The 27,063-nt window shown below is 40.1% G+C and overlaps 1 protein-coding gene across 6 annotated transcripts in view; it reads left to right on the forward strand.

Moving 5' to 3' along the window:
• The window catches only part of Znf516 (zinc finger protein 516), a 115,951-nt gene that overhangs the window by 1,043 nt on the left and 87,845 nt on the right, over positions 1–27,063 (forward strand). For 4 of the 6 annotated variants that reach the window (XM_033757594.1, XM_033757590.1, XM_033757593.1 and 1 more), the window contains exon 1: positions 1–47. The exons of 1 other annotated variant lie outside the window; for it this stretch is intronic. The gene's annotated coding sequence lies outside the window, so the exon portion shown is untranslated. Of the gene's footprint in view, positions 48–22,699; positions 22,791–27,063 lie in introns of all 6 variants that reach the window. One more of the 6 variants, XM_033757591.1, reaches the window with a different exon arrangement.

Raw genomic sequence — 27,063 nt, forward strand, 5'->3', positions numbered from 1 at the left:
CGCGGCTGCACAGCCGGGCTTCGGGGCCGAGGCGCGGCGGAGGCCAGGTAATTGGTTTCTATTTTAAACTTCACTTTGTTCTGGCGGAGGCTGGGTGGTGGGAAAGGCGTGGTCCCCGAAGACGGTTACATAAGTCTTCACACCTGAGTTGGGTCCTGCGCCCCCGAAAGGGGCGAGTTTGGGGTGGGAGAGGCCGGTGGGCACTTGAGCTTGGCCATTTCGGCGAGGGGCTGATGTGTGTTGGTTTATGACCTGCTTATGGGACCCGATGAATTCCTTGGTGATAAGCAGGAGGCCGGTGTAGACTTCTGGGCTGCTTCTAAAGCCCAGATGTGCCCGTGGGCCCGAGCCGGGCCTTCCAGAGATGTCCACTGTGTAACAAAGAACGGGGCGCCTGGACCCCCTAGTCCACTCTGTGCTGACTTAACCAGTAAGTCACAGAAGGAACTTTAGACGGGGCCTTAATTACACATACAGCACAAGGGCATTTCCCGTGAACCGGCCATTAAGTATTGGATCTCGACTAATGACGATTTAAAAATGGATGTGCGTTGAGCAGAGTGCAAGCAAAGTGGATGGCACCCCACCAGGATCTTTCTTAGATTATGTTTTAAACCACTCTCAATATAATTTAAGTATCTTGGTTTAGGAACGTTTCTTTAGGGAACTAGACCTTCTTGTGCTATTTGGTAGGGTACTTGCTACTACCTTGTAAAGAAATAAGATCTTTTTATTTGTTTTCCTTCATTTTTCTTTGCATTCTTTAATTGTGGCGTCGAAAGAGCTGAATTTTATTTACACAGACTGGCCAGAATTTAATACACCATGTACCACTATTCTGGTATCAGCGGTGTATGGAGTTGAGTCAGTGGATGGCGACATCTTTAGTTTCAAGGAGTGACCCCATAGCCATCTTGAATGGGTTCCAGATAAACTGAACTTGCCCTAAGACTCGCATGTATTCTGGTAATTAAATTAGAATTTTGATAAGGTGCTAACGTTCAAATCTTTCCTTAGTTCACCAGTAAGATTTTGTTTTCTTACAGTTGATAATTTGAATATACTGAAACATTCAGGGCACATTAACATTCTAAAAAAATAGCATCCCCAGCCGATCTGTAATAATGCTAACCAAGACTGTTGGGCATGCCTTTCTAAAATGAAACAAAACACCAGCGTGGCTTATTTGGTAGCAGCTCACTGTTTGCAACATTGAATAGAGAAAAGGGAGACGTGCTTATTTGTGTTTCTGAGAGCTTATCACAATAGTCTTTCCAGATTGTACAATATATTGAATTGATCTAGAGTCAAGAACTTTTTTAGGATGTGTACCTGATAATAACTGCTGATGTTGTGAGGATGGTTTATATTGTTTAATGTTATTATTTGTAGAGAGGTTTAGAGGTAACTAAATTTATAGATAAAAATTTGTTGGGAGTTTTCATTTCTAACTTTGTAAGACATCTCAGGGATGAAAATGAAGCGAATAGATTGAGAGAGTTCTTAAAAAAAAAACAAAATAAAACATAAAAACAGGTCACAGTGTTAAAAAGCACTTTATCTCTATGTCCACAAATGAAGGTTTTAACTCCATTTACCTTACTGAGATATTTGAATTTTAGAAGTGAATTTGATGTGATTAAGCTTAGCAGCAATTATGTGAACAAAAAAAGATTCTTTAAAGAATACTTTGAAGTAAGGAATACTCTCAACAGATGGCTTCCAGTCCTCCCAAATGGGGAAAAATGATAATTCAACCTCACAGTTTAAGTCATGGGTGGGTCTTGAAAAACCAGTACTGAGTTTATTGGGTTGTGGGTTTTTTTATCCATTCTTTTTCTAGGCTCTGTTTTGGTTTTGTTCATAGTTAACCAGAAGGAATCTCTGAAAAAGAATTTTATGGGAGTGGCTTCAAGTCTGACTGGAGATTGTGTTTAGAGTTTCAGCTGCATTGTACCTTAATGCCATAGAAATAGGAAACTGAAATATAAGCTGATTATGTTCAGCAGGAGGGAGCCTGTCTCAGCCTGTGCACTTTCCTCTTGCAATATGCTTGTATAGACCTTTGAGACATTTCACTGTTTGGGTTTTTATTCCACTTTCAACTTAGGAGGAAAGAACATATGTTAATTATCTAATTACAAGTGGCATTTTGCTTATAACTAGTTTTCTGACTGAGGAAAGCATTGCTGTTATGTGTGCAGAACAAGCTTATCAGCTTTCTCTTTGGTTTTTGGTTGGCCAAATGTATCTGGAGAGATCCAGTTTTCTTAGTGGTAGACATGGGTCTATACCTCGTTGTAATTAATAGATCTAAGGGAACAAAGTGGAAACAAAAATTTATTTGATGACATATCTACATTATCAGTATTTGAACTTGGAAGTAACATTCCTTCAAAAGCAGAAGTCTTACTAGCTGCAAATGTTTATACATTTTAGTGCTTAGAAAAAGCTATTTAGAACACAATCAGTCCTTTCAAAAATGCATCTCTTTGCTGCCTAATCCCTCCCCCTCAAAAGTTCTAGAAGTGGTGGGAAAAGTTCAATTAACTTTCCTCTTACTGAATGTGAACCACTCACAGCTTCCCCAGCACAGTCGTACTCCCCTGTATTTTTGTTTATCGCCTAGTTGCCATCCTACCAAAAGGCCTTCCCCGTGCACCTTTGACCTTTGCTTCTGGAATTGTTAACATGGAAATATCAAGGACTAATTTCATTACTCTGTTTAGCTCATGGGGCCTCCGAGTGACCTTTCTAGTGTTGTTGGGGAGCTGCATCTCATTTGGATTTGCATTTTCCAGTGAGCCTTAGGATGTGGAGTCCTTGTGAAGTCAAGGTGGGTGGTGGTTGGAATCTGTCACTCTGTGTTCCAGGGAGACAGGTATATGGGTATTCCAAGAGGCAGGTGTGAATGTGGACTGTTGGAGCTGCACCCAGGGGTGAGGATCTGTGTGGTGCCCTTTGGGTTTGGGAGAGCTGGCTGTGTTCCTCTCCCTTTTCCCCCCTGGGTCTCTCACCCCTGCCTTTCTACCCACTGGCCAGAAATGTAGTGCAGCTGGTTTGAGCTGCAGACCATGGAGGAGGTCTGCAGGCTATGGAGGAGAAGGTGTCTTCCACATTGAAGCCCTAGCCTCTGTTCTATCAGGTCCCAGGAACAAGTGAGTTTGGAGTCAGGCAATGGGCATTTTTCTTTAAGTAAAAGGGTGGCTCTGCCCTGAGTTAACGCCCTCCCATCGCACCTCTGGCACTGGAGAGGGTGGTTGGAGAGTTCTCCTTAGCATGTGAAGCAAGCTTTGGTTACTTTAGAATTTTCAGATATTTTAGAAAGTTGTCTCAAACTCATTTCAAGAAAAGAATTACACCCTGCGTTTCCATTTATGTAATAAATTTTACCTTATGGGAAGAAGAATAAAGCGAGATTTTTATTATGGATCTGGAAGGTCTTGCTCAAGTCTTTAAAAAGTATCTTTACTTTAAAATAAATTGTTTTCCAAGGAGGCATATTTTTAGGGTATGACTTAAGTAAGTAGCAATAGGGAGGATGCATTCATAAGGGCTATAAATGGGTCTCCTGTACTGGCCGCTGAGGTATATGAAGTATATTTCCTATGGAATGGTAAAAATGGGCAGTTATAACTGTAACTGTCCGTTTTGAGTTCTTTATCCCCTACATCTGGCCACATGTGACTTGAGCTGCTGTAGTTTTCCCTGCCAGAGTGAAGAAGCTGTCATGTTTGTGTGCAGAGTGAAATGCTTTCCCCTGCAGACATTGGAAGGGTAAAGAAGTGTAATTTTGTGGCCCTCAGCATGCTTTAAAAGTAGTTTTCCAAAAAAGATCTGGCATTTCATCTTCAGTCTAAATGGTACTGAAAATTACAAAGCAGAGTAATTAGAATTGCAACTATTTTTAGAAAGCAAACAAGTAAATATATGTTAAGTAATGAGCAAAACACAACCCAAGAGAATAGGAAAAATCATCTAAAAGCAACAGCATCAAGCTTGGATACATTTTTCTGTGTGTTTCTAATCAGTGTTCATTCTGGTAGGTGCTTCTGTCTTCTTGGTTTTTTTTTTTTTTTTTTTTTTTTTTTTTTTTTTTTTTTTTTTTTTTTTTTGTTTTTTTTTTTTTTTTTTTTTTTTTTTTTTTGCTTTTGCTTTTTGAGTCAGGAATTTTAGTCAAGCTGTTAAATAGTGAGCATTTACTTGCAAGAGATGTGCAGTGTATATAATTGTAAGGTTCAGACACTTCTCAGCTGATGGTGAAAGTGGGGTGAGAGATGAGTAGGTTTTGTTGTTTCCAAGCAGAGTTAAGGAGGTGCTTTATTCTTCCAGAAACAGGTAGACTTGTGTCTCTGGGCTCCTCGCTCCCTGGGGAGTTGCTGATGTCAGCACAGCCTTCTGCATACAGCTGTCCTCCTATTTTCTTGCTCATTTAAGAGATGGTGTGTATAGATTAAGTATGGTGTTAGCTTTCAAAACATACGGGGAGACTTAAAAATTGAGGTTCTAAAAAAATTGAAGATCTCTGTTAAAACTGATTTTTTGTTAATGGCTGAGAAGTAAATTTTTATCAGCATTAACACTTGGAGACACCTCTGATCTCCAGCTCTTACTACGTGAAAGCAAGGGACATTTGTTTAGGAATTTTTGTCCTTTGTTTCAGCAAAGGGCAACATGTGTCTGTCTTTGCCATATGGTACTACTTAACCTATATTGCAAGAGCTGACTAGGCGCTGTGCTTAGGCATTGATTTATTTCAGCATTCGAGAATGTTCTTTGAAATCTAGTACAGTCAATGATGCATTGAAATTTGTTCAGGGAGATTGTTTGTGGCTTTAGCAGCTTCTTATTCAGCTGATACTTAAGGGAAGTGAGCAAGTTTCATGTCTTTCTTGTCCTGAGGTAATTTTGGTGGGGAAGAGTTTGCCCTGAAATGTTGAGTGATTGTGTTAACTCAGGAAAACACAGAGCCAAACATGAGTAGTTAAGACATCGGCTGGTTGCACATGAGGCTAAAAGCTGGGCTGGTCAGAAAACATTCACTGTTCAATTCCTGGTTATTCCAGTGATTTTAAACTACAGCTAAAAAAAAATGGTTTTTTTCTCCCTTTAAAGGTTTAGGTGCCCCCTCCCCCCGAAGATGAATCAATGAATGGATGGACAGTGTCTATTTCATAATTTCACTGATTTTTTGTGGTACTGTTCTAGAATTTTCTGCAGGTGTAAGTGTGATGTTTTTCATCTGTGGGTATGTTTTGGTTACACATGTTGGGTTTTTGTTTGTGGGGTAGACCTGCCTTTGAGTCACAAAGGTGGCTCCTTCTGCTGTGTCTCAGGAGCTTATTAGCACAGAAGATGCCCCTCCACTTTTAGTACCTTGAATAGCTGTGGAGTACCTCTCTCTTGTTGAACAAGTCTTATTAGCCATAATCATATATTTTTTTTCCTGTTTAAGGAACTAGGTAAACAGATTTATGCACTGTCACCTGTTGGCCCCAAGCAAGGCCTGTGTGTGCTGAGAGGTGGGCCAGGTATTGCTCAGAGAACCAGGGCAGTGTGACGCACGTTGCCTTGGCAATGCATAATTTATATCGACATTACCATGACACAAGAGAACATTTTTATCCCAGTTTGAGAAAATACCATCATTGATTGATAATCATATTCCTCCCCAGATTTAGATGAATCATTTCAATGCTTTCTGTGACTTTAGCATGACCATTAGCATAATGATGATAATCTCTCCCTTTGAGTAACACCAGGCATAATTTAAATTAATGTTATTGTGATGAGTACAGTACAACCCCAGGTGCTGAAGTAAGTGCCTTTCTTTTTCAGAAATGGCTTTTTACTTTTGAAAATAAGCGAGGAAGAATGATCTGATTCCTAAAACCAATTTTAAAAAAGTAACTGTTAGTAAATAAGAGGATTCCTAGTGTAAAAGTACTTGCCATAGCAACGTAAACTTGGGGACAATTCTGTAGAGTCATGGGATTAGTGGCTTAGTGGTAGGATTAAAATTAGCCTCTGTAAATTACCCTGGTGACAGAAGAGCAGAATCTGTTAATGGTTTTACAGGAAGATTGGCTTATCAGTTATTTTCTGGGTTGATGAAAGATGATGAGCTGTTTAGAATGTAAATTTTAGAAAGTAAGGTTAATTTTTATGGTATTGCACGTTTTTTAGTATCTGTCACCAGACTTAGAGTTTGGAGTTTGTGTGTGTGTGTGAGACAGTTATAATCCATGCCTCTTGTTTAGCTGCATGCGTTAAGGGCTGGTTGAGAGAGTTTATGTGGAGGCAGTCATTTGGTCCTGCTGTCTGAAGGTGTGGTCCTCCATTTTAGAGGGTGCTCTACGACCAAACTGTATTCCCAGCGCCAGGGATAGGTTATTCAGCTGTGCCTTTTGGTCTGAGCAGGTGTATGTGTGGCTTGCTGTCTAACAGTATGGTTTTTCTATTGGTTGGGAGTGTTTAATTGATTCGACCATGAAGGAAAATACTTGGTTTCAGGAGTATTTACATTTCTTTGTAAGTTTATATCATTTCTGTTTGTCTTGTTTTAGAAGGTAGTACTGCATTGAGGGCCACATTTATAACTGTCGGAAGCTGAGAGATGATTTCTGGGCAAATCCGTACATCCTGTAAGCTCTTAAATTTGGAAATATTAGTGACTCTGCCAGTCTCACAGAGGGAGCAGGGCTCAAACCCAGGCTTCTTGATTGCTGGTTTAGTCTTCTTTGCAGCACTCTGTGCTCAGTGTAAAAAATGAGGTGTGGTTGAAAGTCTGCTTTGAGAATGAGGTTGTTAAGAACATTGAAATCCTGTTAGCACTCTGAAGTATAGGTCTGGCAACTGATCCGTTATTATTAGTTCATAGAAAGCCCTCTTGAGTTCATCTGTGATGCTTAGATGTAGCTTCAGATAGGAGAAAGTGTGGAGTCAGTGTTTGCATCTCTCCATTTGAATGCTGTGTTAGTGTGGACACTGGGGCCAGTCATCACCATGTAAGGCCACTGTAGCCTTGTGTAGCTCAGACCAGGAAGAAGCGGAAAGGCCTGTTCCTAACACCTGGCAGCCTTTTTTTTTTTGCTACAGGCGATGTAACTCCGGACCTTGTGCTTTCAAGGCAGGCTGTGGAACCACTGAGCTAAATCCCCGGCCCCTTTTTTTTGAGACAGGGTCTCCCTATGTAGGTCAGGCTGGCCTGGAACTCACTGCATAGCCCAGACTGGCCTCAGACTTGCAGCTGTCCTCTTACCTCAGCCTCCTCAGTGCTGAGGTTACAGGTATATTCCACCATGCCCAGCTAACACAAGGCAGTTTTTGGCACTGAGTCTCAGCCCAGTATTGGGGGCCAGGGTATAGATTTTCTCAGGAAACCTAGTGGTAATTACCAATACCAATAACACTTTATGAGAATAAATACAGAAAGCAAATTATTAGCGCCAAATAATAGAAAGCCCTAAAAAAAAAAATCATCAAAAAATGCTAAGCAAAGGACTCGAAAAACAGTGCCTGTTCTGGTAGGTTGTCAATTTCCTGCACTCCTCTTGTCCTGAGCCACAAAGATGCATGCAGGGACAGAGGAGGAGAGCTGTTGGCAGGGGTGGTCCTCAGTGTGATGAGCAGATTACCAGATGATGATGCCCATGCGGGTAGGGAGGGAGCTGCGGAGCAGCTGGGGAAGGGAGCAGCTGAGACAAGAGCTGACCAGAGGTGAGTGCTTGTTTCTAAGCTCATCTTTGGTGCTAATGGATGAGATAGCAAGAGGAGATTCTAAACACCAGTGGAACCCGGGGAGACAGAATATTTTCTTCTTTCTTTGAGGGAAATTCAAACGTGCGACCAGCATCAACCACCCACTGGGCTGGTGGGATTTTGTCCTGTCTGCCCCTAGTTGATGTATGTGGGGATCCTGCAGGTTGTTAACTACCATGTGGTAGAGTCTCCACTTTTCACCTTGCTTCAGGGAAAGTGGGAGCTGGGCAAGGACCATTTAGTTTTACTTCATTGTGTAAGAATCACAGAAATTGTAACATTTTTTTGAATTCTTAATATGAGCAGATGTAGCCCACATGCTAGATTCATGTAAGGGGAGAAAAAGCACCAAATTGAGACCCAAATTTAGAACTATTTCCCTTTTTACAAAGAGGATAGTACTTTGCCATTACTTACCTGAATCTCTATATTAGGTAGTTTCTGCCTTTCTAGAAGTTTCTCAAAATAGATATGATAATGTAAACTAGGAATTGCAGAGACTTATTTGATCAGTAGAATAGTTGTGGACTTCATCCTCTATGTGCTTGTGTGATGATTTCTGCAGGATTGATATCTGGTAATTGAAATGCTGTTATTTACATGTTGGTACTAACAGTTTGCCTCTTTATACCTATCTCATTTCATTAAAGGTTGATGTGTACTTGAGGTTTCATATTCAATATATGATAAAGTATAAATAAAGAGCAAGACGTGGAATACGTAGGTTATGACCATGGGAAAATATGCAAATTCTCAGATATCCTCTAGTGAGTACACATGAACCAAAATGTAGAATCCAGGCTTTCTAATAATGAAAGCAGAAAGCTAAACATTTACATGTTGCATTGACCATCAGGGAACAAAATGAACTATATCAGTTCTGCCATGAGAGAAAGTCTTTTTAAGTACATAGCACTAAAACTTTTTACGTTGGTTTTCATATTGGCATTTTTATAGAGGCTCTTTTTATATAGAAAATGCCTAGAGTAACCTTCTCAAGGCAAATGCTGTAGTGCCTATCAAAGGTCCTTCTTTGTAACTGAGGTCATAAGAACAAACCACAGTTCTTGAGAGCTACTCTTGAGTCAACATGACAGTATGATGCAAGGCATTGCACATTACTGTTTCCCATATATAATGAATTTAATTCTTATGTATGAACAGTTATTTTAGACTTGAATCAAATTAGGTAAATGCCTGAAAAACCATTTCTCCAAATGAATTGTTCAGTGAATGCCCTTTTCTTTTCAACAAATACTTAAGCAGGTGCCTGCTATGAACCAGAAATTATTCTGGGATCTTTATCTGTTATTTAATAATCAACAATTTTAGGCCCTTGGTCATAGCTTTTTTTAAAATCCCTTTTTGCATAAGTTCACAGACTGATGCAGTTAACTAACTTGAGCAGAGCTAGGGTCCCTGAGTAGACAACCTGTGGGGCACCTTGGTTTCTGATCCTCCTTGTGCTTGTTGAAATGTATGTGGAGTTTATTTTCATCTTGTTTTGAAACCTTTGAGGTTGCAGAAATTAAGAGCTCACATTTTGGAAGGCCCGTGTCCACCTGGCCCACCTGGCCCTCTTCCCAATTCTGGGACATATTTCCCAAGGGAGGATGGGTGCTGCATAAAACACCGTGGTTGAGGAGTCTTTGGAGTCCCTGGTCTCTGTATAGTCCTCTCTGCTCTGAAAATAAGCAGGGGCTTTGAAAACACTCCTCTAGGAGTCATCGAAGGAGGCTGGGATGCAGAGACTCTGGCAGGAGTGAGCTCTTGCTGTTCCTGTGGTAAAGGATCATCCCAGCAACCTCAGGCGCCAGGTGGCTTGAGCTCCGCCCACCTCATCTGTGAAAACATACATTGACAGAACTCTAGGGCAGGGGTTGACCAAAGTTTTTCTGCACAGGGCCAGATGGGAAGTATTTTAGGCTTTTTGGGCCAGGCAGCCTGTGTTGACTCACTATGGCCTGGGGGCAGTATTAGAGATAGTGTGTCAAAGAACAGGTGACCTTTATGGACATTTGTAGTTTGAATTTCATGTGATTTCACTTATCACAAAATATTCTTCTTTTGATTTTTTTTTCTCCAACCACCTAAGATTGTAAAAACTGTTCTTAGATCATAAACTGCACAGGAATGGGTTAGGATTTGGTCTATAGGCTACTGTAATTTGTGCCCAGGAGGGATAGAACAGAAACTATATATATAATTTTACATTTTCTAGTAATGACAGTAAAAGAGGTGAAAAGAATCAGGTGAAATCAACGTCAATAATTTGTTTTATTTAACTCAGTGTATCCCAAAATGTTTCTAAATGACATAAGAATTAGTATTGAGATAGCTTTTGTTCTTTCTATAAACTGAGCCTTGAAACCCATGTGTGTTTTTACCATCTACAGCCCATCCTGGTACAGGATGATATAGGCCTTGGGTCGTCATGGCCCACCCTGTGAGAAGCACCCCAACACCCAGGCCAGGCTGGGTTGAGTCAGAAAGCTGTGATTCACAAGTTTATGTTTTTGTTCCCTGTAACTTGTTTTTAATCAAAGGGAAAATATATTGTGAAATACCCAGGTGGATCATAGCAGCTAAAGGAAGAAAGGTTCTGTCCTGAAATCAGAGTGGTGTAAGTGCTGGGATCCTAGGCCCTGAGGGAGACAGCCGGCATGGTCAGGAGGCAGGGGACCCTGTCCCCCAGACCTCTCTCCTGCACACTCTTGGAACAAAGAGCTCTCCTTCAGATGTTTGCCATGCCCCTTGCATGCAAGCCTCCTCCTCTTGTATGCCCTTTTGATAACTTAGATGTCTTAATTCCAGCATTGCAGTTTTGCCAAAAAAGAATCTTAGCAGAGTGGACACAGTTTTTGGCTTCAGATCCAACTTGCACTTTCACTATGACTGGATAGATAGTAGCTGCTGTGTACCTTCACCCCTTCAACTGTAAAATGAGATGAGAAGCTGCCCTAACCCTGGGGGCCATGAAAGGACTGTGGGCAATAGATGGCAGCTCTGGATGAGGGGGAGCTAGGCCCCTTTGCCATTAAGCAGCCACAAAGCAGTCTGCATTGCAGAGGGAGGCTGGCACTTGGAGAATTTGGGAACATAGGAGGAAAATCATAATTGTGTTTGTTCTTTTCCTGAACAGTCTTGCCCCCCACTGAAAGGGTGTGGCGTTTGTTCACCAGAATGCTGTGTTCCCTAGAGCGCCTGCTCACCATGTCACCACTCTCCTAGGCCAGAGTCCCATCCTCTGTGTTCCAAGCTAAAAGTCACATGACTTAAAATTGTCACTAGGGGCTTGATTGACAGGTTGAGAGAACCTGTTGATCTTGTAATTTGAAATGCATTAATTTTTCTTGTAGTTCACTAGGATTTTTGGATTGGGGTTGTGTGTGTGTGTGTGTGTGTGTGTGTGTGTGTGTATTCTGTACCTTTATCTGATAATTTTATATCCACCATATAAACTGTGAGGGATTCCTATTTTTCATAAGTATTATATTTCCTTTAAAAAGAGAGAATTGTAGTTTAATTCATTTAGTTAGATGTTATGTATTTTACATGTGAAGCTTTAAACTTGTTTTCCATAATTTACTCCATTTTTTTAACCTTACAATATAAAAAGCAAATTTGCAAAATGTGGAAACAATTAACTTTGCTTGAGTTTAAGGTACACACCTGGAGTGCAAACCCCAGGCAGAGTTAATTTATTCCTTTGTAAATCATTGTTGTAGTGGTAGAATATCAACAAAGTGCTCTTCCTGTGGAGGATCAGGACAGTTTACTGAGATTATGGTTTTACAGACCCTCTTTAAAGTGTTCTGTGCTGATGAACTTGTCACTCACTCATTTGGCTTCTTAGGTTCTGGAGATTTGATGTATAGCTGTTGAATTAGAAATTAGTACATGTTCAGCTCTGGGTCCAAATTTATGACAGTGCATAAATTTGGAGATATTAGGGCATCCATTGTTGAAGAGCGAACCTTTTTGTCTCTTCAGAACAGTTCTGGAATAAAGTGTGTTTCACCAGTCTTTGTAAAATAGGGCATTAGATAATAAAAATAAAACTAATAACAATACTGGTTCAAAAAAGCTGTTTCTCAGAAGGAAGAAGAGAGCAAGTGACTCATAGCAAATGAAAGTCTTTTGAGAGGTCCTGTAAGAGGTTGCTTCATTGAAGGAGATGAGAGTTAAATGCATTGTAATGAATTTTTATTTCTTCATTTCAGTAGATTTTTTTTTGCATGTTATTCCTGTGCTTCCAGGAATTATCTGTTGTGTGCATGATACACTTTATATGGGGCCAATTTGTGAATGAGAGAGTGTATGTGTGTGTGGGGTTTTGGAAGCCAGATGGAAGAGAAGGGGAAAGGAAGGGCCTTAAGTATAAAATGGCAAGAGAATTGCTATTAAGTGCATGCAGTAAGGTAGGTATAAAATCCTGCCATGATTTTTAGGGAATAGAGCTGACCTAATCTTTATCCCGATACATGTTTTAAAATGGCTGTTCAGTTTGGTTAATTTAGTTTTGCCCCATTTTCAAGGTATGATATACTTAAATGACTTCCTCATTCTTAGTCTAGGTTCTGTTCTTGGAAATGACTCCTTGGCTTACCCATTATTTGCACTTATACATCCAGCCATTCTGATCAGCAGGTTCATTGTTTTGGCTTAGGGTGAAGTTCCATTTCTCATATTAATTACTGAGATAGAGCTTCTATTGATAGGGGAAATGATGTTGAAACACACTTCACCTCTCTTTACTACCTTGTGGAATTGCAGTTATCAGTGTTCAGAAAACTTGGACTTTTAAACATACACTCAGGTGAAATAACAAAGTCCAAGTGTGTACTGTTCAGGTAGGATAAAAACAACTAGCTATCATTCTTTTTTTTTTTTTTTTTTTTTTGGTTTTTTGAGACAGGGTCTCACTATATAGTTGAGACTGACCTGAAACTCATGATGTAGGGCCTGGCTGGTCTGGAACTCACAGCGATCCTCCTGCTTCCGCTTCCCAAGTGCTGGGATTACAGGTGTGCATCACCATGCTCGGCTATCATTCTTTATTTCAGTGTCTCAGCAAAACATTGCTTTGCACATAGCATATTTAGGCAAAGGCCTATTTCTGCTTAAAAGAAAAAATGTGAACCTTTACTTTTTGGGTCACCATTTGTTAGTGAGTGGACCTTGCATTCTTTGAGAGTTCTGCAAATCCAAGGGTCTCAGTGCGTTAGATTTCATCAGTGGTCCTTGTCTAGAACATGATTTAAACCTCCACAGGCTGTCACCCGCTGTTGACCACACATCTCGGAGCTCAAGAGCTTAGGCTGTTTCTACCCAGTCATGTGAAATTTATGTTTATTCAATTGCCTTAGGATCTGCTGGTCAGATGGGATGTCAGTATCACAATAAATTAAAGCATTCTGATTAAAACATCCTTTCTTGGACAAACCATGACTGAGTTTGGAGATTTAGTGGAAAACAGAACCATAGGCTTACAGTTAATCACTTGATGCAGAATTTCTTTTATATTCATTTGAAAGCCACTTTGTTTAATACACTTTACGCTGTCTGAAGTTGGAGCTTAGAAGGTGGACTTGTGGCCTATTTTTAAGTGAGAGGAATTACAGTAGTGACATCAAACATGGTCTCTGTCCCTGTAAGTATGTGATGTGGACTTTATTTCTTGAATAGAATTCTTTTTGCTGGCAGTGGGCTGTTCTGAATGCCATTATCTCAGGAAATTAATATGAAGTTAACATTTTAGTTATTGACAGTAGAATACAATGACAGCTATATCCCGTGTATTACTGTTTTTTGTTTTTTGTTTTTTTGTCCAAGGGGATACAGATAGCATACTTTACTTTTAAGGCATACGCATAAATTTTCAAAAATAAGGTATGTAAAATCCACAAAATGGCATTAACATGTAGTCCTTGCCTCTCCTACTGTTAAAAGGGCTGGTGGTTGTGGAGTTGACTGCAGATAACTCATTTATTGATTTTCCAACTACAAATTAATTTTGATAGTTTAGTTTCAAGATAGCAAGATACTTAGGGCAGTGTTCTCTGTGTCCAGATCAAACTATTTCCTTTCAGATAATTGTACAAAATGCATAGGTGATAGATGACAAAGACTGTATCATCTTTGCCCAGTATATTTAAATCCAAAGAGGAAATTACATTTTAAAGAAAAAAATGTGTAGGAAATTTCAGAAAATCGATATAGTTTTATTTTACCCAAGCTCCTATTTTATTTCCTGAGTGACTTCTATGCCCCAGTCCTTCTGTTAGGCATTTAAATAATTTAATGAATATATGAAGTTTTTCAGTGACTATACCTTTTCTATCAAAAATTAAAATGGCACCATGTTTTTATGAGTTTTTCGATGACTAAATGAAAAAAATGTTAAATTGCAGCATTGCAATTGAATTTTTTTTTTTTTCTTTTTTGGTACCAAGGCTCAAACTCAGGCTCCTGTGCTTGTGAGGCAGGTGGCAGCACCATGCAACTAACTTGTTAAGGCCCACACTGAGTGCAGTTGTGTACATACCCATAGTGTTCCTCTTTCCTAGTAACCAGTATGGCCAGGGCACTGGCCCATCAGGGTGGATGTGGCCCTGAGCAGCCAGGAAGAGGGCCTGTGTCAGAAGGCCAGTTCCCCTCACATTGAAGTGCTGCTCTTCACCTTTCTGTCTCCTGTTGGTGTAATGCCTTTTTTGAATCTCACAAAGGGGACTTTTCTGAGACATGGTTGTGTGTCCTCAAGGTAAGACTGTGTTCTTTAGCATAAGTTCCCTGAGGTGAAATTTTTGGAAGGAAGGGGCATTTTAATTGATGAATATTGCCAAATTTCCCAACAAAGATTCCATGAGGCCGTTCTGCACTTGGTGCAGGGAGAGGCTGTGTGAGTGATGACCTTCTCTTTGTCACGGTCTCTGATTGCTGTCATCAGTCTCAGGTTTTGGCCGAGTTGTAAGGGCGTATACCATCCTGCTTTAAAACATGTTAAACGATGAGTATTTCTTAGTGTCTATTTACTGTTTTATTCCTCTTGTGAGGAACTTGTTCATTTACTTTGTTGATTTCACCATTGACATATGCCTGATTTGTTGAATTAGAAGAGTATTTTGTTTGTTGGGGATAACAGTTGTCTGCCTGTGTATTCCACACATTGTTTTGCACGTCTTTTTTGAACTTTGCATTATCTATATTTGTTCCAGAAACATTCAGAAAACCTATACATGAGGTTTCTTAAAAGGCCTGCAAGATTTTAGGTGTGAATTTGACTGATTGGTTCCCATCTGAGTAGGCAAAGGAGCGAACACTTGCTTTTTTACATGATTTTTGGTCTGTTTACTTTTTCTGGGTATTCTTGAGTAAATTTGGTACATTTCTGTTTTACTAGAAACACATTCATTTTTTTCCATAATATCAGATTTATTGATCTAGGGTTTTGAAAAACATTACTGCATTCTTTCAAGTTTTCTTTTGTTGGTGGTCGTTAAGTCCCAGTTTTCTCAGCCTTTTTCACTGATAGGCTGGTGAGTGACTTATCTCATTCTCTGGGTTATCAAAGAGTCAATGATTGATTTGTCTTATATTTAAATTTAATTTGTTATTCTCTTTCTTTGAGTTTTGGATATGAAATACAGTAAAAAAGGAAAACAGACTGCACAGATGAAAGCCATACATTTATATGTTCATTGTAAGTCACTGTTCTGGAAGATATGAAAAATAAGCACTGTACTGCTTCCGTGTTATAGGTGATGGTGTCTTTTTGTTTTTACTCAAAGGAAGTATTTTATTTTATTTTAATTTTAATTTTTTTTGGTACTGAGGATTGAACTTGGGTCCTTGCACTTGCAAGGCAGGCCACCGAACCGCTGAGCTAAATCCCCAGCCCTGGAAGTATTTTATTTTTATTAGCGCATTGCAGTACATAATATTTACATTCCTTGTGAGGAGTTGGTACATGTGCATAACATATCTTAATTCCTTTTTGCATCCCATTCCCCTCCCATTTCCTCCTCCATCTCTTGATCCCCTTCCTGCTTGAGAAAGTTCTGTCCTCTTATTCCCATTATATTTTATTTATAATTTTATTTTTATAACTTTGCTTTTATTTATAATTTATATATAAATATAAATTTATAATTTATAATTTATAAATTTATTTATAATTTTAATTTATAGAAATGACAGAAACCATGTGAAATTTAAGCTTGTGTGTCTGATTTATTTCACTTAACATTATGGTCTCAGGATGCATCCATTTTCCTACGAATGACTCGTTTATCCCTCTTGACCACAGAATAGTACTCCATGGTGTATAAAAACATTTTCTTTATCCATTCTGTTTATGGACATATAGCCTGCTTCTAAGATTTAGATATTATGAATTGTGCTGCTGTAAATATGAGTACATGTATCTCTATAACATGATGTCTTTAACTCTTTTGGGAAGATTCCTAGAAGGGGAATATCTAGGTCGAATCAAATTTCTAGTTTTTTTGGGGAGGGGGTTACTGGGGATTGAACTCTGAACCTTGTGCTTTCGAGGGAGGTGGTGGAACCACTGAGCTAAATCCCCAGCCCTGTCGTACACATTCTTAACAAGCAGTGTAGAATGGCTCCTTTTTCCCACAGCCTCTCCAGAATCTTGTCATTATTTGCTTTCTTGGTGATAGGCATTCTTTCTGGGTTAAAATGGAATCTGTGTTGCTTTAATTTCCGTTTCTCTAATGGTCAGTGATGTTGAGCATTTCTTCATGTGGTCATTGGTACTTCTCTCTGAGGTGTCTTCATTTCACTTGCCCGCTTTTATTTTTTTGGTACTGGCGATTGAACTTGGAACCTTGTGCCGCTGGAACCGCTGAGCTAAATCCCCTGCCCCCTCACTTGCCTGCTTTTTGATTGGGTATTCTATTTTTATTTTGGGGATTCTAATTTTTTTGGTTCTTTATTTATTCTATATATCAGTCCTCAGAGGAATCACTGGTAGAATTTTTCATCATTCTGTAGGTTGTTTCTTCCCTTTATTGGTTGTTTTTTTTGCTGCACAGATATTTTTAAAATTTATTATTATCCCATTTGTTGATTCTCAGTACTGTTTCCTGAGTAACCAAGGTTTTTTCATAAAGTCTTTGCCTACACCTTTGACTTTGTTTTACTTTGTCTTCCAGTAGGTTAACTGTTTATGTTCTAACATTTAGTTCTCTGATCCATTTTGATTTTAGTTTAGTATATGGTGAAAGATACAGGTCGAGATTCATTCTTCTGCGTGTGGATGGCCGATTTTCCCAATTTCTTGGCCATCTGTCCTCCTGTGTGTTTTTGGCTCTTTTTTCAAAGATCACTTGATGGAACTTGGGGTTGTTTCTGCATCCTCTCATTATTCCCTCAGTCCTCATGTCTGTCTGTCTTGTCTTGTCTCTTTTCTTTTGGGGATTGAACTCAGGACCTTGAGCTTGCCAGGCAGTAATGGTGCCACTGCGATAAATCCCAGGACCACTCATGTCCTTTTTGTGCTATTACCGTGCTGTTTGTATTGCAGTAGCTTTTCTGCTTTGCTCTTATTACCCAGGGTTGCTATTCTGGGTCTGATTGACTTATATATCAGTTTTGCTGTTTCTTTAATTTTTTTCTAATTTATTCTTACTTTTAAAAACTCACATTTGATAATTTTTATTCATTACTGTTACTTTTTCAATCAAATGTTTTGTTGGTTTGCTTGTTTTTAGATTCTGTAACTAGTTACCCTTTTAGCTTTCTTCAGGTCCCATACATTTATACACCCAGTGGCAGTTCACTTTGATTTCCTCTCTTCTAGGTGTTGCTATGAGGAGTTTAGGAATTTCCCACACGGTTGAAGTTTTGGTAGTGGTATTTTTGTGTTACTTGTTGATTTTAGCATCTTACTAGTGTATTTTGGAGCTCATAAGATCTGTGACCCTTTTCAGGCTTCTTTGTGGGTAGTATGGTGGCCCTTTATGCTCTATTTAGCAGGTGGCAGAGTATGGTATTTGTTACTTATATATTAGGTAAACCTTACTCTGTTTTTAAAATCCTATTTCTTACTATATTTGCTTACTTAATCTGCTGGGTTTAAGAGAGATTTGCTAGTTTTCCCAAATCCATTTTTTCCTCTGTTGATCTTGCCTCCATTGATCATTGCAGTTTTTGCTTCCAGCATTGTTCTGCCTTATTTGCATTGTTCTGTTACTTGATTTAAAAGTGCCACGTTAAGCCTGACGTGGTCACAATATGCCTGTAATGCCAGTATTTGAGAGGCTGACCCAGAGGAATGGCTGCCCAAATTCGAGGCCATCCCAGGCTAATGGTGAGCTCAAGGCCAGCCTGAACATAGTGAGACCCTGTATCAAAACAACAGCAACAAGAGCAACAAAACCCCAAATTAAGGATATCTTTGTGATTTTTTTTTTACCTTTAAAATTGTAAGATGACCTTTGTATAATTCATTGCTTTTTTTTTCTCATTGAGTTTATTGTTACATTTTAGGTATACAGTACAGTTACATTCATCATTGGAATCTTGTACCTTTATATGACAGATTTTGGTTCTCATTTTTTCCCCATGCCCCTGCCCTCCCTTCACCCCCTCCTCCCTTCCCTATTTACAAAAACTTTATTTCCATTTTTCATTTTCTCATATATTTTTCTTCTCCCTTATTTCCTTTCCCCTACCCTTCCCACTTCAGTGCTTTTTTTAAAATCTAAGAATTAATTTTTTTCCTTTTTTTCTGATACTGGGGATGGAAACCATGGCCATACAGATGCCACGCAAGTTCTCTGTCCTTAAGCCAAATCCATGGACTGTGAATTAAACTTTTTTTTTTTTTTTTTTTTAGTACTAGGGATCGAACTCTGGGCCTTGCGCTTGAGAGGCAGGCAGCAGGACCACTGAGCCGAATCCCCAGCCCCTGTGAATTAAGCTTTTAACAGTATTTTAATTTTCATTCTTACCTCTGTTTGCATTTTCTTACATATGTTTGTCTGCATGTCCAAAATCCAAAATCCATAAAGGTGTAGGGGAAGTGGGAAGGGTAGGGGAAAGGTAATAAGGGAAGAGAAAAAAATACAAGAAAATAAAAACATGGAAATAAAGTGTTTGTAAATGGGGAGGGAGGAGGGGGCGAAGAGAGAGCAGGGATAAGGGAAAAAAATGAGAACCAAGACCTGTCATGTAAAGGTACAAGATCCCAATAATGAATGTAACTGTACTGTATACCTAAAACATACCAATAAACTAAAACAAACAAACAAAAAAAAATCCAAAATCTGGAGACCTTAGTTTTAGACATCTTTTGAATAGATCAAACAGTTGGGTTTAGTTTTTAATTTTATCATGGACTTTTTTGATTTTATTCCACATTTGTTTGTTTCTGAAACAGACTTATTTTGTCTTTCCTAACTTAAAAAAATCTTGTTTTATGCTTCTTTACTTTTTCCCTCTGTTTTCTGTTTACTGGTATATGAAGTCAGAAGGCACATAGAAGGCATCAATGTTTTTAGTTCCACAGTGGTTATATTGATAACTTTTTGTTAAGCCCGTGTTTCTTAGTGTGTTGACTTGAGTAACAGCAGCTCTCAGCTTCCCCTTCAGAAAGGAAGGCAGGGTGTGGGCGGGATGACATGTCTCCTAGTGCTGCCTCTGCCTGCTCCTACCCCTCCCTAACATTGCTCTTACCATACCTTTTTCAGCTATTGTTTTTGTGTGCTATTGTTTTATTATTTATTCTTTATTTAGATTTTATTTCAAGAAATGCAGTAATTGTATGTATATTTTATGTTGTCCATCACAGTTACTTAGATTTCATTCTGTTTATACTTATTTTTTTGCTTACTGGAGTTAATGTTGGTTGCTAGATTTTTTTCCAGCTTGAACTTCTTTAATTGGATTCATCTTTTGTTTAACCAGATTATCTTTCCAAGTAGATTTTTAAAGGACTTGTTGGTGAGGTACTGTATAGTTTTTGGTGGAGTACCAAAAGGGACTTTCCAAGCATCAGAATCATGGGTCAGAGTCCAAAAGAGAAAAGGAAATTTGTTATTGTGAAGCGTAGAGGTGTGTGTTGCCTGTGTATGAGCATGTGTATGCATGAATATAGTGTATGTTATGTAAGTGTGTCCCTGTGTGCCAGCATACCCTAACATTGTGCGTAGCATTGCATAAATGTGCACACATGTTCTTTTGTAAGTGCATAGGCATGTGCATGCATAGGTATGTACGTGCACATGTACATGTATATGCAAGCTTGCCTATCAGTATAAATGCACATGATATGTAAGCAAGCCCATGCATGTATATATCCACAACTGAAGATATGTAAGTACATATAAACATGTATTCAAGCAAGTGTGCATACACAGCCATACATTGAAGTGCATGAATATGCTGTATGTTCTCAGTGTGTGGGCAAATGTGCATGTGAGTATCAGGGATGGCTGGATGCCAGGACAGTGACCTTGAGCTGATGTTTGAGAGGCCATTGATGACTGAGTGTGCAGGACTAGATTGTCTTGAAAACTGGGAAAGGCAGTGGGGAGTGCTGTTACAGGGGATCCCTGAGCTGGTCTGCAGCGGAAGGAAGAAGTGTCATAGACTGGGACATTCAAGAAAGGGACCATTCTGCATTTGAGAGATGCAGATGAAAACAGCACTGAGATTCCACCTCACCCCACAAAGAATGGCTGCCATCAAGAAATCAAGCAACAACAAATGCTGGAGGTGTTGTGGGGAGAAAGGAACCCTTCTCCATTGTTGGTGGGAGTGCAGACTGGTGCAACCACTATGGAAATCAATATGGAGATACCTCAAAGAGCTGGAACTAGAGGTTCCATTTGACCCAGCCATCCCTCTGCTGAGTGTCTTTCCAAAAGAATTAAAAGAATAATATCAGAGTGATATATGCGCACCTATGTTTATAGCAGCACAGTTTATAATAGCTAAAACTTGGAAATAGCCCAACTGCCCATCAGTTGGAGACTGGATAAAGATGTGGTTTTCCTATAAAATGGAATACTACTCAGCATAAAGAATGAGAAATTAGATTCATTCATAGGAAAATGGATACATATTGAGGATATACTCCTAAGTGAAATAAATAAGTCACACATGTGTAAATACCAAATAGTTTCTCTGATGTGAAAAACTATAGTAGTACATAAGATCCTAATGAGATAATTGACAATGTGAAATAGGAAGAAAAGGACTAAAGGTGTAGGGAAAGTGGGAAGGGTAGGGGAAAGGTAATATGGGAAAAGAAAAATATATGAGATAATGAAAAAATGGAAATAAAGTGTTTGTAAATGGGGAGGGTGGAGGGGGTGAAGGGAGGGCAGGGACAAGGGGAAAAATGAGAACCAAGACCTGTCATGTAAAGGTACAAGATCCCAATAATGAATTAACTGTACTGTATACCTAAATGTACTAACAAACTCAATGAGAGCAAAAAGCAAAAAATAAAAAAGAAAGGGACCATTTTGGAGGCATTTGGGGAGAAGATCCAGGCAAGAGGATGGTGATTTGGGCTAGATGTGTGACTGAGCACCTGGAGAGAGGGGTTTTGCTTTGTCTCATGTTAGAATGTGAAATCCTTATAAAGTGGTGGTAAGGAGGGTCTGGGATTGCTGTCTTCTCCCTGGTTATGACTTGCAGAGCCAGTGATGCTATCACCAGGACATGAAGTCCTGGAAGGGACCAGGTATGGGAGAGAGATTCTGGGCAGATACGTTGGCTGTGGGCCAGAAGACCCCAGGTAGTGGTCACTTGAACCTATGCTAAAACAGGGTAACTGGGTGCTGGACCACACTCAATCGTAGGTTCTTCGGTAAACTTCTGGGAACTCCTGTTGGCTTATTTATAAGATCTCATCTTCTGGGGGCATGGGTAGGTGTAGTTTGCAGTGTTTCAACTTTCTGTGGCCTCTGGAAAGGAAATACTGTTAACATGCACCCACCAGAGCATCAGAGTTTGACCTGGAAAGACCTTGTGATGGCCATTGCAAAGTGCCCATATCACAGGTGGGGAAAGTAAGAGCCACCAAGGTTAAGTGACAGATCCAAGGCTGCACACCTAGAGAAACAGGACAGGCCTGGAATTCACTCACTGTCTCGCAGAAGTGACTTAGGAGCTGTGGTAGTAGACTCTGTCACTGTGCCCCGGAGGGGGGTCATAGGGAAGAATGCCATGTCCATTTGCCATGTTTAATGAATATAAGAATCTGTGCTGATACTGAGTACCATGCATACTTCTACCATTGTTCCTTAGTGTTGCCATGGTATTAGTACTGTATTTTTATTTGTGTTTCTTACTTCTGGCAGTAGATGATGAATATTGCAATCATAGCTTTGATGTGGGTAGAGTAAGCACCTGAAAGATGCTTTCCAATTAATCAGCTAACATAAATACCTTCAAAGAACAAAAATTGCTTAAGAAGGAAAAAGTAATATAGAAAGTACTTAAAAGATCAGTTGTATTTAACTTTATGAAATTATTTTCAAGTGCAGAGTAAGCCTTGCAGTACGTAGGGATTTATAGGACATCACAGATAAGAAGTCCTTAATGTGGATTAAGTCAGAACTTTAGTTTGTTTGGCCCAGGGTGGTTATAAAATGTGTGTAACAAAAATCGAGTGGATTAACATTCCCAGAATAAACCAGAGAGCACAGAATAGGGTCTGTATGGAATTTCCAGTCAGGAAGAAGTGGAACATTCCAGTGCTGATTTGTATTAGAGAAGGATTCTTTAGATCAAAACACCACAGTGTCAGTTTAAATGCGGCATCTGAAACAACTTGAACTTGGAATTTCCCAGGCAGCCGGGGCAAGCATTGAGTACTGAGCAGAAATACAACCGCTAGGGAACTCGGCTGAATGCGTGTGGATCAGAATCGCATCTGTACCATTTCTGTTTGTTCCAGAACTAAGTTAAAAGTTGGAATTAAAAACAAGCAAAGCCAGCAGCGGTGGACACTTCAGGTTCCCTGGGTGTGGAGAGCTTGCTGCAGCCACGTAAGTGTGGTGGAATGATCCAGAAAACAGGATCTTCCAAATTTGGGCACAAGAAAATTGGCTCTCATTAAGAAAACTTCATTTTATTTTTTTAAAACAGGTTTTGGATTTTGACAATGACCTTGACATCCATAAGTCTAATCCTTACTGGAGATAAAATTAACATATTTCAAGATGAATACACTTCATGCAGTAATAGGTTATTTACTTAGTGATACTTTGTGTTATTTCATTTATATTTTGTGTTATGGTATCTCAGGAGTGTAACGTAAAATATTTTAAATGATTTAAAATATTTAAAACATTTAATAATTTTTATTGTAATAAAATCTGTCATTTTAAGTATAAGGTTCAGCACCTATATAATTCATAGTTACTAGTTAATAAATACTAGTAAATTAATTAAACTAGTTGAAGGAAACAAGATAACTACATCTGATTTTTCTGACTATAGTGTTTTAACCTTTCAGATTCTAGGGCTTTCTGATGGACCCCCCCCCCAAAAAATTAAGTTTTTATTTAATCCCCACATTAAATTATATTTTAAAAAATATTAAAGTTTTTGGTCAGAAAAATTAATTTGACGTAGTTCCTTTTATTTAAAAAGTGACTCTCCTCTCTTGTCCCAACCCAGTAATTTAAATTTCTTATGTTGAAAGAAAGCACTTTTATCCTCAGTAGGTTAGTGGAAACTGTTACTAGGTTTTTGGTTATTTCAAAGTAGAAGGCAAAACATAGTATGCAGCCTAAAACCCTTTTATTGTCCACTTTTTACAGTACAGACATTCAGAGACCTTCACTTATTTCTAAAAGCTCTTCTAAATATAAAGAAATAATAAGTATGGCTTTTTAGTCATAAAAAATGGGATAGTAAATCCTTAATAATAATAAGTGTGGCTGTAATTTTGGGCTGGTGGCTTTATCATACTGCCCAGTTTACTAATTTTATATTTTGCTGGGAGAAGGCAGAAACTTTGTGCCAGAAAAGGGAGTATTTGGGAGCGCTGACTGACTGCCTCAGTTATTTCTGTTCAGTCACACAGAGCTAAACCTGTGGGGACATTGTGCCTTCATTAAAAAAAAAAAAAAAACAAAAAAAACCCCAAAAAACCCAGAGCATTCAAGAGTGAACTTTAAAATGGCTTTAAGCTGGATGAGAACTCAGATCACCAGGATTCTAGAAAAACATGGGCCCCTTTGGTCTTTTTTCTGTGGATGCAGTGTTGTCATTTGTTGATTCAGAGTCTGTTGCTCCTAAGTATGTGGAGGAGTGATAAGTAAAACCCTTACGACAAAGCCTTTTTCTTTGAGGACAGAAGCACTGAATGAACAGGGGTGGTGGATCAGCATTAATCTATTCCTCTTGTGTTAGGGTTTCTGCTGCCCAGCTAGAGTGGTGGCTTTTTAAGTAGGTGAACACAGGTCTGCTCCAGATCTCACACACTGAAGAACAATACTGCCTGTCTTGGTTTTGATACCTCTAATTTCTGATAAATAAAACATACACATTTGTGAGTACATGGAAGGCAGAAGTTCTGCATTTCTTGACCTTTCTGATCCATCTGAGTGGGCAAATCTCCAAGAGTGCCTCAGCAGGCGTGGCAGCAAGCATGCGTCTGTTGAGGTGCTTGCCCCTGTTAGGGAATGGCTTATGCATGTGTGGAGTAACAAAGGGTATTCCTGTCTTGAGTTGAGGATTCGAACTTCCTGCGGCTGCCCTTGTTTGAGAGACTGCTGGACACAACGAAGGAGTAAGACATCAGCGAACAGTGGTGAGAGGCACTAATTTCTGTCCTTCATGTATCCCATTATGGGATGACTGTAGCCATCTTAGAGGAAGAGGAGATAAGTCGTTACTTTATACCTGAATTCATCAGGTGAAAGAAGACTCAGGAATCGAATGTACTTACAGTTGGAACATGTTTGCAAATGCAGGAAATTGCCAAACTTCTGCTGAGAAAATGAGGGTTGCCCATGTAGATTGCAACATTTCTTTGAGGCTGAGGCTTGTCCTGTCCTGCCCTTCTCCACTTTACACAGGGATTCTGGATCCCCAGCTAGTGCTGTCTCCTCTTCCTTTTCTGAGAAGAAGCTGTCTGTAACTTTTTGTGAAGACCAGGGTAGGTGGAAAACGGTGATACCATTTCTGTCCCCAAGTTCCCTAAGCTCTGGCTAGAGTTGAGGATGCTTTTGTCTGTGTCATGGGTTCCTTGACTGACAGAGGCAGAGGAGGTATCCTCTAGGTTTTTGTGCTCATCGCTCCTGTGAGTTTCTTTATATTCGGCCCAAAGAAAGTCAAGGACTTGTTTCTGCTTCCAGGCCATTGGTTCCCTCCCCAAGTTCCCTGCCCCTTCGGGCCACTGCAGTGGGAACTGCCCTTGGTCTTTTCTCATTGGTGAAGGATGAGGACTCAGGTCTTGCTTACATCTCCTTCCAGGTCACTGCTCAGGGGCCCCTGTGGTTATGTACTATTTATTGTCCTTTCCTGGTCAGGGACTTTTGTGGCTTCCTGTTTCCTTTCCAGTCAAATGTGCAGTTGTCTAGCATGAATGACACTTATCACCTCAGTCCCCTTGCTGTTACAGGTGCCTCTGCCTGTGCTTCGCCAGGCTTCATGCTCAGACACTGTACCTCATGCTGTTGTGTGAAATCCTTGCTCCATGGAGGCCCCTCTGCTCTGCCCTCTATGTGGTCTAGATAATGTCTCAGCTTGTCCCTGCTGGGAGCTTCTCCAGAACCTCTGTAGACCTGGGCCACCAGTATGAGGCCCCCATTCATTGGTTTTGTGGGTCCAGTCCTGCCAACTTAGCTGCTTTCTTCTTTACTGTTCCCTGCCTCACCTTCTGAGTCGGTGCTGTGACCCTCACACGTGCTTGTGGACTGATCATGTGAAGAGGAGCTGCACCATACCTGACACAGCCTAGAAGAGCAGTGCCACCAGCAGTGGGGATGCTGAGGAGAGAGCATCCTGAAGATGTATGGAACGGCGGAAAGGAGGCCACAGGAGGGAAGGAAGTCCCTGGTCAGCGTCGCCTCTCTTGGTTTCATTGCCCTTGAATGAGTCATTAGGTGGAGGTGATGCCCGGGACAGGAGGATGCCCATGGGATGGGGTTCATGGCTGAGCTGCAACACAACAGGAGTATAAGTCATTAACATTGTAGGTAAAGTATCTTACAGAGCTTGAATTAATATTTGCTCCCAGGAGATCTTTTTGTTTCTAGTGAGGCTCAGATGAATCACAAGAGGGTATTAAAAGCAGGGAAGTGAAGTTAATTTTCAGAAAACACATTCAGAGGGGCACTTGGGCCATTTTAAAGTTTAGCATATACCTTTGCTTAAGTTTGAGTTTGGGGCATGTGGTGAACGGAGAGAGTTGAATACAGTTTACCCTTTGACCAACTGTGTTTTTTTTTTTTGTTTTGTTTTTTTGAGACAGGGTCTCACAATGTAGTTGAGACTGACCTGGAACTCACTATGTAGTCCAGGCTGGTCTCGAACTCACAGCAATCCTCCTGCCTCAGCCTCCTGAGTGCTGGGATTACAGGCATGCGCCAGCACGCCTGGCCCTGACTGTGTCTTTGTATCCCCTCCCTCCTGTGGGCTTTCCACTTGCCACGCTCCAAGTTGTTGAGCTGAGTCTCTTTTGCCTGTGGCCGCCCACCTGCCTCTTCTCTCCTTCATCTGCTCACTTCTACAGCCTCTTTCCCAGATGCCTCTTAAAATCTGTGTGTCGAGCATCCCTTTCATTTCTCCTAACTAGAACACGAGCAAACCCTCTCTTTTGCCTTCTTTCCCCCTCACTTTACTACTGAGCTGTGTGAGGTTGAGCCATGTGCTTACTTGTAATGGCCATTCTCTCCACTCATAAATAAGGAAACTGAACCCAGAGAGGACAAGCGTGTTGCCACACAAGGGGTGTATGTATTAAGTGTGTTTATTTTATCTTATTTTGTAGCACTGAGGCTTGATCCCAGTGCCTTGCCTATAAGTGCTTTACCATAGCCCTACATAATGGGTGTAGGACAGTGTTTGACTGGTGGTAAGCTCTTAAAAATGCTAGGTGTTGATGTGTGTACATTTTAGAAATGGCTTCAGAGGGAAGGTTTTGGGTAAATGTGGGGTGGGGAGGGCCTCGAGGAGAGCATGTTGGTCTGCCTGTCTTTTGGGGGGAGAGGGAGGATGATGTCTTAGGCTGACATCCCATGTCACCTGTGCCTCTTCCTGCTTTTGAAGGTCTAATATATTAGCCCTTCCCTTCTGTTTTTTTTTTTT

This window comes from Fukomys damarensis, unplaced genomic scaffold (genome assembly GCF_012274545.1).
Source record: "Fukomys damarensis isolate Sample0158 unplaced genomic scaffold, DMR_v1.0_HiC HiC_scaffold_30, whole genome shotgun sequence".
Classification (NCBI taxonomy): Eukaryota; Metazoa; Chordata; class Mammalia; order Rodentia; family Bathyergidae; genus Fukomys; species Fukomys damarensis.